Source organism: Capsicum annuum, unplaced genomic scaffold (assembly GCF_002878395.1).
Source record: "Capsicum annuum cultivar UCD-10X-F1 unplaced genomic scaffold, UCD10Xv1.1 ctg5375, whole genome shotgun sequence".
NCBI classification, from domain to species: domain Eukaryota; kingdom Viridiplantae; phylum Streptophyta; class Magnoliopsida; order Solanales; family Solanaceae; genus Capsicum; species Capsicum annuum.
The window spans coordinates 197,911-211,167 of NW_025861879.1; positions in this window are offsets into that span (position 1 = coordinate 197,911).

The following is a 13,257-nucleotide window of genomic DNA, read 5'->3' on the forward strand; positions in this document are numbered from 1 at the left end:
ATTAGTGATACGGTGTCAAATCCTTGATACGGCGTCAGAGTCATCTTCAGCATAAGGCAGAAAATTGAAGAAACTGGAGCAAGTCAGATGCCATCCATGATAGGGCGTCAAATTCTTGACTCGAGGTTAGCTTGGGTGTCACCTAATCGAAGAATTAATTGAATTTGTTATTTTATTTCCTTAAATAGGATTTAGTATAAATTACATCTTTTAGGGTTTATTCGAAAAAGAGTTCTCTTTTTTTTAGTTTTGGAGAATTTTATTTTCTTCAACACTTATCAACTATTTGTGGATTCCTATTTTTGGCATTAAATTAAAGAAACTACTTGTTGATTTTCATCTGTTCGAAAGTTTGTCATCCTTATTATCATGAATTCAACTTTGTATTTCATTCATCAAATCATGAGGGGATAATTCAATTAGCCGGAGTTACGGGACCTATGGACTAGGTTTTGATAGGTTACTAGGTATTTAACAAATTCAAAGAGTATTAGGACATCTTGAAATTTTATTGTTTTAATTGAAATCTACTGGTTGCAAACATTAGGTTATGCCTTAGGTTTTATTTACTTCTAATGAAGAAATAGACAAGAGGTTGTGAATTATCAACATGGACTCGAAAGATACCAACCTTCTATTTAACGATCAATGCCATAACTGGATTGATCTACCTAAGATAAAATCCTATTGGAAATAGATAAGTTATCTAAGTTCGAGAGAATTAGATGATAAATTGTCTAGTGAGGTCGAGAGATAAGTCAGATAGTCTCGTCGTCAGGAATAATCTGTTGTTTCTACTTACTTCAAGAATCCCAAGCATTACCTAGTATCTGTCAATTCCCAAAACCCATGGTGAAGATAACTCTATTTTCCCATTTAGACTAATTTCAAGCACTAAAATATTGAAAGTGAAAATTAACTCTCTGTGAAGCTTAAACCCCCATTTTATCCTTTTTTATATCAATTGTTTGAATTTAATTTGTATCTTTAGTTTCAAACTAGTTTAATCTCCACTCACATTGTTCCTTGTGGGATTTGACCCCAACCTAGTTGAGTTTTATATTGACAGTGATCGCTTACACCCATTCAAGAGTGTAATTTGAGTGTTATCAGGTGTTCCTCAAAGTCTTCCTTACGAAGAGAGTTATGCAATTCTGAAAGAAAGGTAAGCTGAGTCCTCGCTATATTGGGGTATACTAGATTTTGAGAAAGATAGGTGGAGTTGCGTACGAGTTAGAGTTGCCTGCAAGTTTCGGTTCTCTTCATTCGGTATTTCACATATCCATATTGAAGAAATGTATAGGACACCATTCATTAATGTTGCTTGTAGAGGATTTTAATATAACAGACACCTTATCCTATAAAGAAGATCCCGTGGCAGTCTTGGATCTCCAAGTTAGGAAAATGAGGAGCAAAGAAATAGCCACGGTCAAAGTGTTGTGGAAAAATCAGAATGTTGAAGAAACAATTGGGAAATCATAAAATGACATGAGAGATAGATACCTAGACTTATTTAATCTGGTGAATGATGAAATGCAAGGTACAATCCTTGTCTTATTCTTTTATTGCCTTATTGTACCTTAAATCGTCCTTTTCTGTATTCTGTATCATTATTCGGTGATGAATGATCCCAAGGAGGGGATAATGTAACACCTCGCAAAATTATACATGTATTAGCTCGTGATAATATTCTCTTAGAGTGGAATGACTAGAATAGTGTCAAAGAGACTTGGTCTCATTTTTGGCTTCCGAAATGAGTTAATTTTAAAGCATATATAATTTTCCTAATTTTAATTTTTTATCACATGGGAAATTGAATGAGCTTTCCGTCGATATAATATTCACCCAAATCTGATACTCGGAAAAGAAGTTATGGCTAATTTAAGTCCTAATCCTAAAACACCATCATTTTGGTGCTTGGCGCATCGCAATGTGGGCCTATTTAGCAATTGTAAAATTCTAATAGCATAACGCGATTGTAGTACGTCATGCTGAAGTTCCAGGTCCCAACCAGTGGGACAACGCAATGGCTCCGCATCGCGGTGACCTTAAAAATCCCATTCATCAATTTCCAGTGAGCCACCGCGATCGTGGCGCTTCTTGGTGGTCCATAAATTTGGGCTCCCAGTTATATTTTTATTCCATCTTTTTAAGAGTATATTAGGTATTTTTCAGCCCCTTATCAACTTAAACATGGGATTTTAATCCCAAATAACCTCATTATTAATATTTTTATCAGAAACAATAAAGAACACTCCTTAGGGTTTCAAACAAGAAAACCCAAACAACTCAAGATTCAACCATGTGTTTTAGAAATTGATTTAAGATTTGAAATCCCTAAGCCGTGGACATCAAGAATCATCCTTTAATTTCCTAAATAGAAGTACTTGTTGTTTATCCTAAAAACTACATGGGCTTATCAACACTAGAACATGATTTAAAGATTATCAAGCATGAATTTTAAAGGGGTTTTGGAACTTATGATTTAAATTTTGCATCTTTGGTGTGTTGATGATATTATTGTTTTGGTCTTTAGGTCTTTCCCCCTTAAATTGATTTAAACTTATATGAATATATATGATGTTAAAGATTTGATTGAGAGCATTATTATTGAAACCCCTCTCTTTGATGATTTAGAGTTGATGCACTTGTTGGGAATGATTTGAGATGCTTGTTTAATGTTTTGAAGGGGATCTTTTCAATATTTAAGTATTTAACATGATTTTTATGATGATGAGAGAGAGTTTCTTGTTATGATTTTGTCCTTGTCTTAAAAAGAAATAATTGCCTATGATTGATATCTTTGACATGACCACCTTGTGTCTGTGAAATGGTGAAAAAAAGAGTTTTTTGCATATGTTTACATGAGCTTTAAAGAAAGATTTTCTTGAATGATTTATTGATATGTTGGTCCCAGATTTACGTTTTGAAATAGAGATTATAATATTCTAATAATGGCTCAGAGATGTGACTTGCAAGTCAATGGTATGACGATACCATATAAATGTATGTCATAATAGAGCTAGAGTTTTCAGAGAATGCATGTCTTAAAGAGTTAAAAATGGGCATAAAGAGAGTTAGGTGTTTACCTGAAGAGGGCTAGCGTTCAAGTAACTCTTAGCCTAAAACTGTGATTTGCCGATTCGGATATATTATTTTTACGCTAGCGACGGCCGTGTGGCATAGCAGAGTCAAAGACTCAAACCCTTGCGGCACACTTCAGTTGGAGGCTTCCCCGCCAAGTCAATACTAGATTCCATATGGCCCGTGGAATTTTAGAGTTGTAGGATATACCATCTAGCGCAGAAGTAAAACAAACAATGTCTCAGAGTTCAGATGATTTTCTTTTAGAGTCTTTTAGAAATGCTTATGAGATTTCTTACTATATGATATGTTTATGAACTGTTTTTCAATTACTATCATATCTGTTGAATATAAATTATTATTTTGGATTTTCTCTGCATACCAGTACATCTGTATTGACCTCTTACCTCCCAGGTTTGGAGGCTCAGTCTAACGGTTTAGCTAATCAGTAGAGTATCCCACAGAGAAGTGATCTGTGCAGTGGTGAGCCTTTTTTGTTCCAGAAGGCCTGTTATTTTAGATTATGTAATTCCGTCATTTTGGTCTACAAAGGGCCTTGTCCCAACTTTCAGATAGTTGTCAGTTTTTCATGTAGTAAAGATTTTGCAGGCTGTTCCAGATGTTGTTTAGATGAGTTCGGAATTCATTCCTTATTTTTAAACTAAATCCAGAGTATGACCATGTTTCCGTATCAGATTATATTTCCGCATCTTTTTTTATTATGTGAATGTTGTGCATGATTACCAAATAGAGTAGGACGCCCGGGCCTTCATGGTTCAGGATGTCTGTCACAGCCAGGCCCTAGTTCCGGTCGTGACAGAAACCTGCCACATATATGTAATACTTGCTATGATATAATGTTTACCGAGTTTATTACTGAACTATTGGTTCATTTTGCTTATATGACATAAATAATACTATTTATTGTTACTGTTTTCTGAAAAAGCCTTTATTTTATGATGTTTTCTGACTTTTCCCCATTAAAATAGTTGTGTTTAAGTGTTATTACTCACTGAGTTAGTGACTCCCTCCTTGATATTGTTTTTACATAGAACACAGGTGACAGTGAGGATTTTGGTTAGCTAGAGGATCCGAGTGACATATTACCAGTGAGCCCCACATTTGTTCATGTGGGAAGGAGTTATTTATTGCTATGTTCTATTCATTCCAAACTCTTAGAGTCGCTCCATAGTCATGTCTTTAGATTTTTGAGTAATCTTTCATTATTTTGGACTTATGAAATCTTTGATTTTCTCTCATCCTTGGAGATGGATTCCGTATTGCTAGCAGGTGGTATTGGTGCACTATTGATGATTTGGATAAATTTTGTTGGTGTTGTTGGTTTGTGTTTATGATGTTGAGTTTTTGTGCTGTGGACTTGTGACAAATAAAGTTTCTTGTTAGGCCCAAAAATAGCTGAAATTTTGTCCGATTTTTTGTAGAATTCTGACGAGGGTTGCTTTGGAGTCCTAACCTCCTTAGTGCCGGTCATAATCTTATTTTAGGTCGTGAAAAAGTTGTTATCAGAGACAGGTTAATTTTGTGAATATTGGAGCACACGGTAGTAGTAGAATCTCAGTTATAAGTACGTTGCCGACAATTCCTATAATTGTTATTCAACGAGAGCGTGATAGGATATGTCTTTCTTTCTTATTCTTCCTTATGTGTGTGGAGAATAGGGTCCACTGGATAAATTTAGTATTATTGATTATTCTATTACATGTCTTGAACTCAATCTTCCACAAACAAGAATAGTCCAAACGTTCCGTAGGCATCAAAGGCCACTTTGGTAAACACTAGTCCCATCCAGTTAAAGGGAACAAACAAAAGTATCTAAAAATTCCAAGAAAGTGGTTGTTATGCCATTACAAAGGATTTTCATAATCCTATTTGACAGGTAATATATCTACTTTCTGGACAAGAATATTTCTCTATCACTATAGTAGCAACATGAGAGTGTTACTATAAAGACACCTTTCCGTAATGCACCAGCGAGATTAATGGACATAATGAGTAGACCTTGGTAACAAAATAGTGGCAAGGCCATCTTTAGACATCCACAAAAATTCGGATTTGTCTAGAAATTATGTATCCTTGACAGTACTGCAATATTGATAGCATCAAGTTAATCAATTTTGATAATTCAACGTTCCCAGATGTTTGATAAAATGTTGGTGTTTTTAAGTTGTTGGATATTATAATGAGAGATTTGTGGAGCTAACTTACATACCGGATGATATGACCAAATACTTGATATGATATCCTATTATTAGGAATTTAAACATGAGCAACATCCCTGACTTGAGACGATTAGTAAGATACTTATGGATTGGCTCTTTCTTGGTAGTTTAAATTGTGTAAATTAGATGGGGAGTTTTAGAAATTGTGCAGGTGATGGATTAAAGCAAGGTTTGGATCCAAAAATTTTAACAGGCTAGATATGCTTCCTTATTATTATCTAATGAAGTATTTCAGGTTTACAGAAGGGTTGGTTAGCCTCTTGAATTTCTCCACATATGAAGAATTTTAAGATACTTTGAGGTGGTTAATATTTCTAAAAAGATTGGAACTATTTAACATGAGAACTGGACAATTCGAGTATTAATCTAAGAGTCAAAAAGAAAAACCTTCTATGAAGCTTTAGTGCTAGTTAAAGAGTAAATTATGAACACTAAATCATTAGGCAATACTTTAACTGGCTGGTACTCCCCTGGAACTTCTTACTAGACATGTATATAATGCTTGTTGGACTCAAGTTGAGGGATGTGATCTCATGTTGTATCTATATGATTAACTTGGACATGTAGGATCTGGATGAGTTATCTTCTTGCTAAAGTTCTTTCAATTGTTTGGAGAGAATAGATGTTTGAAATAATCAATGATCCTATTTTCTTTTAAAAAATGAAAAGCAAAAAGGAGTTACAGAGGCGGGCTATGTTATATCTTTTATAATGACGACTTAGTGACTCGTGAAAAAAATGTTATGCTTCCCTATCTATGGTAAAAGAAATGGTGCGCTCTCTTATATATATATTAAAGTCATCTGACTGAAAAGGTGCTATTAATGAGCGGATTAGAGGATGTATTCTTTTGGATTTTTCACAATTAGCACTTATACGAGAAGTATATTTGGTAATAATTTGAAACTTGATCCCTGGACTCTGGCCTATATTGATACTTCTCTATCGTATGGTACCTACAAAGTTGAGAGAAATAAGGAAACAATTGGTGGACCATTGAACAAGGTAATAGTATGTATTAAATAGCCATGGCTTCATAATGATGTGTTAGTTCACTTAAAAGTAGTCTTTATTTTTTAAAATGACCTTCAGTATGGTTATCAACAGCTTTAAATTGGAGAGTAGAATATTTCAAAAAAAAGGGAGAAAAGTCTTCAGAACTCTATACAGGTATCATAAATTCCCTGTGATCTTTTAAAATGGACAATGCTTCAATTGCACTTATGGATTTAGCAAGTAGGATGTGCAAGCCATTTCTTGATAGATTGTTGCCGGTGTTGTTCATTATATTCCTGTTTATTCAGGAAGAAAATAAGGGTTATGTCGAGAAAATGTTTTAGACATTACAAGAACATCAACTTTAGGTCAATTTCTTCAATTGTGAGTTTGGCTAGACTCAAAGCCGCTTCTTGACTACAAATGTTCCTAGGTGTCGGTCATAGTGGATCCTAAGGAGAATTAAGAAATTCTTAGATGGCCAAAATCCACTAATTCTATAGAATGCACAACTTCTTGGACCTTACCATCTATACTAGATTATTTTTTTTTGGAAGGACTTATCAAGAATAACTATTGTAACCGACAGGTTAAACAAAAGAAAATTTACAAAGTCTATGGGTATTGGAATGTGAAGAGACCCTTAGGAAGTTCAAGACATATTTGACTACACACCGATGTTAGCTTGACAATATGGTTATAAAGGATTCACGGTATTCTATAGTTCTTTATTAATGTAGTTAGGATGTGCTCTCATGTAGGGTAATCGTGTGATATTTTATGACTCAAGATAATTGAAAAGGCACAAAAGAACGACGCTATTCATGACTAAAAGATGGTCTCATTGGTTTCTACACAAAAGATTTTTAGACACTACTTCTAGGGTGAAACTTGCGAGATTTTTGGAGGCATAATTTTATTTTATTTTATTTTTAATATCAATAAAATAAGAGGGTTGTGGTTACAGAACATGTAATTCGATGAACCAGTGTCTGAATTATTTTTCTAGTAGACAGACCTGAGTTTTTAGCAATGTTGTTGGATGAAACTACTTAAAGACAATGATTTTATTATGTTTAATTATTCTAGAAAGGTCAATATTGTGGTTATTCTTTGAGCAGGATATCTAGGGGCTTTCTTTCATATATGACTTCTGTGAAGACGCTTTTGGCTAAATATATGCATAAACTAGAAGGTTCATGCACCAATTGGAGTGGGTAATTCAAAGACATTGTATTCAAGAAAGTCTTTATCTGTAGAACACATATAAGCCATGCAATATGAGGATGAACAGTTATGTATATATTGGCTTATGGTCCTAGTTGGTAAAAGAAAGGACATGGGTATTGATAGTAATGTTGTACTCCGATTAAGTGGCCAATTATGTGTAATAGATATAGATAGAGACGATCTATTGTTGAGGATTTTCTATAACTTGGATACATTATGCATCCTGGACCTACTATTATGTACAGTGATTTAATGAAGTCTTCTTGAAAAAAAAAGAACGATGATGTTGTTACTTTGTTTCAGCTGTTTAACATGTCTCCTGATAAGGCAAGCCATGTGGAGTATGATTATAGTTATTCTATTTCAAGAGATTAGAGGTGATGATTTATTATGAGTAACTCTTATATTGGTTACCCACTTTTTCTAGTTAAAACTAGTAGTTAGTCGTAATATACACATATATTAATGTATTAAAAAAATTGCTAGACTTCATGGAGTTTTATTGTCCATTATTTCTGACAGGGGATCACAATTAACTTCACGTTTTTAGAGGTCTTTTCAAGAAGCATTGGGTACCTAAGTAGATCTTAGTACTTCATTAATCTACAGACGGACGGACAGTCCGAGTGTACTATACAAATCTTTAAGGATATGTTGAGATATTGCATTCTTGATTTTTTGATACAGTTGGGATACTTTCTTACCCTTTTCTGAATTCGCTTACAATAATAGTTTTCAGTCAAGCATTTAGATGGCTCCATGTTATGCCTTGTATGGTAGGCGATGTCGTTCTCCTATTGGGTGGTTTGAAGTTGAAGAGACTAAGTTTTTAGGACAAAATTTGGTGCAGAAAGCTATGGACAAGGTCTAATTGATTGGACAAAGGTTACTCACAGCTCAAAGAAGACAAAAGTCTTATGCAGACAAAAGGAGAAGAGATTTAGTGTTCACAATTAGGGATAAGGTTTTTCTATGAGTCTCTCCTATGAAAGGTGTGATGCAATTTGGGAAGAGAGGTAATTGAGACCGAGATATATAGGACGATATGAGATACTTGATCGAGTAGGACGTGTGGCGTATCATTTAGCACTCCCTCCTAGGATGCCTTTCATCCATCCAGTGTTCCCTGTTTCTATGCTAAGAAAGTGTATATCAGATTTTTCTCGTGTGCTTAAAGCACCGACCTTACAACTTGATGAGAATTTAACATACGAAGAGAAACCGGTGGCAATAATTGATAGACAAGTAAAAAAGTTATGGTCTAAATATTTTATGTCCGTGAAAGTATTATAGAAGAACCATATCATTGAAAAAGATACATGGGAGTCAGTAAAGAATATGAAACTCAAGAACTCTCACTTGTTTCAATCTTTATTCAGGTATGCACTTGTTTTAAATTCGGGGACCGAATTTCTTAAGATGGGGAGAATGTAATATCCTACACCATTTTTTATAGTAGTATTTTTTAAAATAAGAGAAAAAAGAGGAAAAGGGAGTGGAAGAACCTGGTGGGCCAAGCCCATAAAACAAATGGGTCGTATGAGTTAGAATTGGCAAATTTGCCAATGTGAGACAAAACAGAAAAGGCCAAATTGATTATATAAAATAAACAGAAGGGCATCACTTTAGCCTCTTCTCATGATTTCAATCTCAGTGATCATCGACCAACAAAAATCAATAGAAAAGTTAGTTAAAAGAAGATGCAAATCCTATTTCTCAGCCCTTCGGAATTTCAAAAAAGGAAATTTTAGTATCTATTTGATTTGAACTATCATTACCAACACTAAAGGTAAATCTTTTGACAGAAATTTTCGCGATTTCTAGTTTAGGAAATTATTTGAGGTACTAAAACTTAATTGCTAAAGACAAGAATTATCAGTAGCAAGGTACAATCTTTGATGCAAAGTTCGACAAATTGAAAGTTAACATGGAACTCTAAGGGTTGAGTAATCTAATTTTTTCATGGAGTTAGCCTAAACAAGAAAATTAACACGATAATGGATATGATATTATTATAGGTTTGATCCAAGAAAGTGATACGAATTTTTCGAGGTGACAAGTTTGGTATTCAACATGTGTATTATGAGTAGTAACCTTTCCATGATTTGTGTTTTTTTAACTTGCATATCTGATACATGATTTTTATGAAAACAAGAATTACTAAATGCTTGGAATTGCATGTGGGGAAAGTCTTTTCACTTGATATGATACTGAAATTGGGTTTTTGAGATGTTCATAAGATATATTTACTGTTACTTGAGATATGATCACTGATGTTATGAAAGTTCTTTACTTACATGAGAAATAAGTATTTTGACATATGTTTTATTCAAGTTCACAAGTAATATGATTTGATATGAACTTTAAATGCTACATACAGTTTGGGAAAATGCTTTCAGTGAATATCTATTGCTTACAAAGAAAGTATAAGTGGGAGTAGACCTTGATTTGAATCCCATAGCTAATGGAAGGATTGTTAGACCTGGTGCACCTTGTATTTACTGATTACTAATACATCCCTCGCTAATGGGAGGGTAGAACTAGCATATTGTTACTGATCTCCCTCTTGTATGGACCTTCTGATATGATATTGGGCTCTTTTATAAGGGTCCACTATTATTTGTTATTCTTGATGTAGAATGATACACTGATTACAAGATTCATTCTTGAAAACCTCCTATATATATGTAATATTTGATATGATATAATGCTTTTTGAGTTTATTATCAAACTATTAGTTCATTTTGCTTATATGAAACAAATGATACTGTTTGTTGTTACTATTTTCTAAAAGAGCCTTTATTCTATGTTGTTTTCTGACTTGTCCCCATTAAAATGGTTCAAATTATGTGTTATTACTCACTGAGCTAGCGTCTCACTCCTCGCTATTATTTTTACAGAGAATGTTGGTGATGATGAGGATTTTAGTCAGCTAGAGGATTCGAGTGACATATTCCTGGTGAGCCTCGTATTTGTTCATGTGGGAAGGAGTTATTTATTGTTATGTTTTGTTCCTTCAAAACTCTTAGAGTTGCTCCATAGTCATGTCATTAGATTTCTAAGTATTCTTTCATTATTTTGGACTTGTGGAATATTTGATTTTCTCTCATCCTTGGAGATGAATTTCGTATTGCTAGTGGGTGATATTGGTGCATTGTTGATGATTTGGATGAATTTTGTTGGTGTTGTTGGTGTGTGGTTATGATGATCAGTTTTTGTGTTGTGGACTTGTAATAAGAAATTTTCTTGTTAGGCCCAAAAAAGGGGGAAATTCTGTCCGATTTTTTATAAAACTCTGACGAGGCTTGCTTTGTAGTCCTAACTTCCTTAGCATCAATCATGATCCTATTTCTAGTCATGACAATACTCCAACAAAATAATTATACAAATTAATTATTACATGTAGTATATAAAGAAATTATTGAAGTCGAGAGTAAATCAACTTTTAAAGATAAACCAAGTTCTCCTCATCATGATAAAAAGTTAGAAACTCATCCAAGTTTTAAATTACCAGAATTCTCAAAAGATAAATTTCATAAATTTGATGAAAAGATTAAAGTAACAGACGATATTTTAGGAAAAATGAATGAAAAATTAAAATCTGAATAGAAGGTTATAAATGACAAGGTCATAAGAATTCTATCGGAAAGGAATGATAATGAAATTAATAAAGGCCTACATTTTCGGATAACCAGTATGAAGAAAGTGAAATTTGATCTCATACATCACCTTTTGGAAAAGAAATTGTCAAATGGAATATAAATGGATTAGCAGAACATCAAATGTATAATAAACTACATGAAATAGGAATGGCTATTACGACATATAAAATTACCGAAATGTTAAATAAACAAGCATCGTTTATGATTATATCAGGTTTTATAGGAGCTATTAAATATTGGTGTGATAACTACCTCACAGATTAAAATAGACAAAACATTCTAAATGCTACAACTATTTCTCAAGATATTAAGATTGAGTCAACAGGACAAACAGTTGAAAACCTAGTCTTAGAAAATGCCACCACCACTTTAATTTATAGTATAGCTAAACACTTTATAGGAGAACCTCAGCCTTTTCAAGATAGAACTTTAGAAATAATATCAAATTTATCGTTTCCAAAGTTAGATGATTTTAGATGGTACAAAGATGTTTTTCTCAACAGATTCATGGTTAGAGAAGATTGCAATCATGATTATTGGAAGGAAAAATTTATAAATGGTTTACCAACTTTATTTACAGAAAAGTTAGAACAAAATTAAAAGATAGATTTGAGGGGAAAATCCCTTATAGTAATTTAACTTATGGTGATATTATAAGTTTTATAAATGTGACAGGACTTGAATTCGTATAGATACTAAACTTAAAAATCTACTAAAAAGGGATAATAAAATAACTCGAAATGAGCTAGGAAGCTTTTGTCAAGAGTTTTGTTATATATAGTTATCAGGCCCTTCAAAGGAAGCTACCAAAATGGTTAAAAGACAAAATAAAAATTATAAAGATAAATCTGAAAAATATCATTATAAAAGATGATTTAAAAGATATTAAAAAGCTTCTAAAGGTGAATATAAAACCAATAATGAAAAATATTGGAATTACGGAAAAACTGGACGTAGAGCTAAAGATTGTCGAGTTCCAAATAAAAAGAATAAAAAGATAAATATCTTAGAATTAGGAAATGTTGTTAAAGATAAATTATATTCAGTTCATGATGAAAATGAAAATAGTTCTTTTTTTGAAGAAAGTTTTAGTGATAATAATCAACTTAAAGTTGCGTATAGTTCAGATAGTAGTGAATTAACAGACCATTGTAATTATAGCAGAGCAATTTGCACTTGTGATAGTTATTCTATAAATGTTATCACCAATATTAATAAAGAAAAAAATGCCTTGTTTGACATGATATATCATCTAGAAGATCCAACTCTTTGGAGAAAATATTAAATAGCCTTAAAAAATATTATTCTTGATCAATAGATTGATAATAAAGAAATTATTGAACCCTTTAATATGAAAAATGTACTAAATAAATTTAAAGAACATAAGTCTAAAACAACAATACAAGATCTTCAAAAAGAATTATTAAACATAAAAGAACTTAGGCAAGTTAAGAAAAGACTGGACAATCTAGAAATAGAATCACATGCTAATAAAATATTAAAGGATTTAACTTCAAACCAAGACCCCATATCACATCAGTTTGAGCTTGGTGAAACATCAGGAGTAAAAGGTAACAGTAAAGAAATAGTGTCTCTAGAAATAGAATTCTAGAAAAACCTCCTACAAATAAATCAGGAATTAATAAAATTAATATAGTTAAACCAAAAAGTTACCATATATCAATTACTATAATTATCAATAAAGATTATAAAATTCATAAGTATGTATTGTTTGATACAGGTGTTGATGAAAGCTGATTATAGAAGGATTAATTCCTACAGAGTACCTAGAAAAAGGTGCTATGTGATTATTCTCCACAATAGGAGAAAGATTAAAAATAAATTATAAACTCCTCAAAGCACTTATTTGCAACGACGGAGTTTGTTTCATAAATGATTTTGTAATAACTAAATATATTAATGAATAAATAGTATTAGGTCTTAAAACCTTATATTACCGACTTAGATGGCATCCATACCACCATTTTAGGAAAAAGAATTATTTTCCTCTATCTAAACAGTATATCAAAAGAAGAAAGTAATTT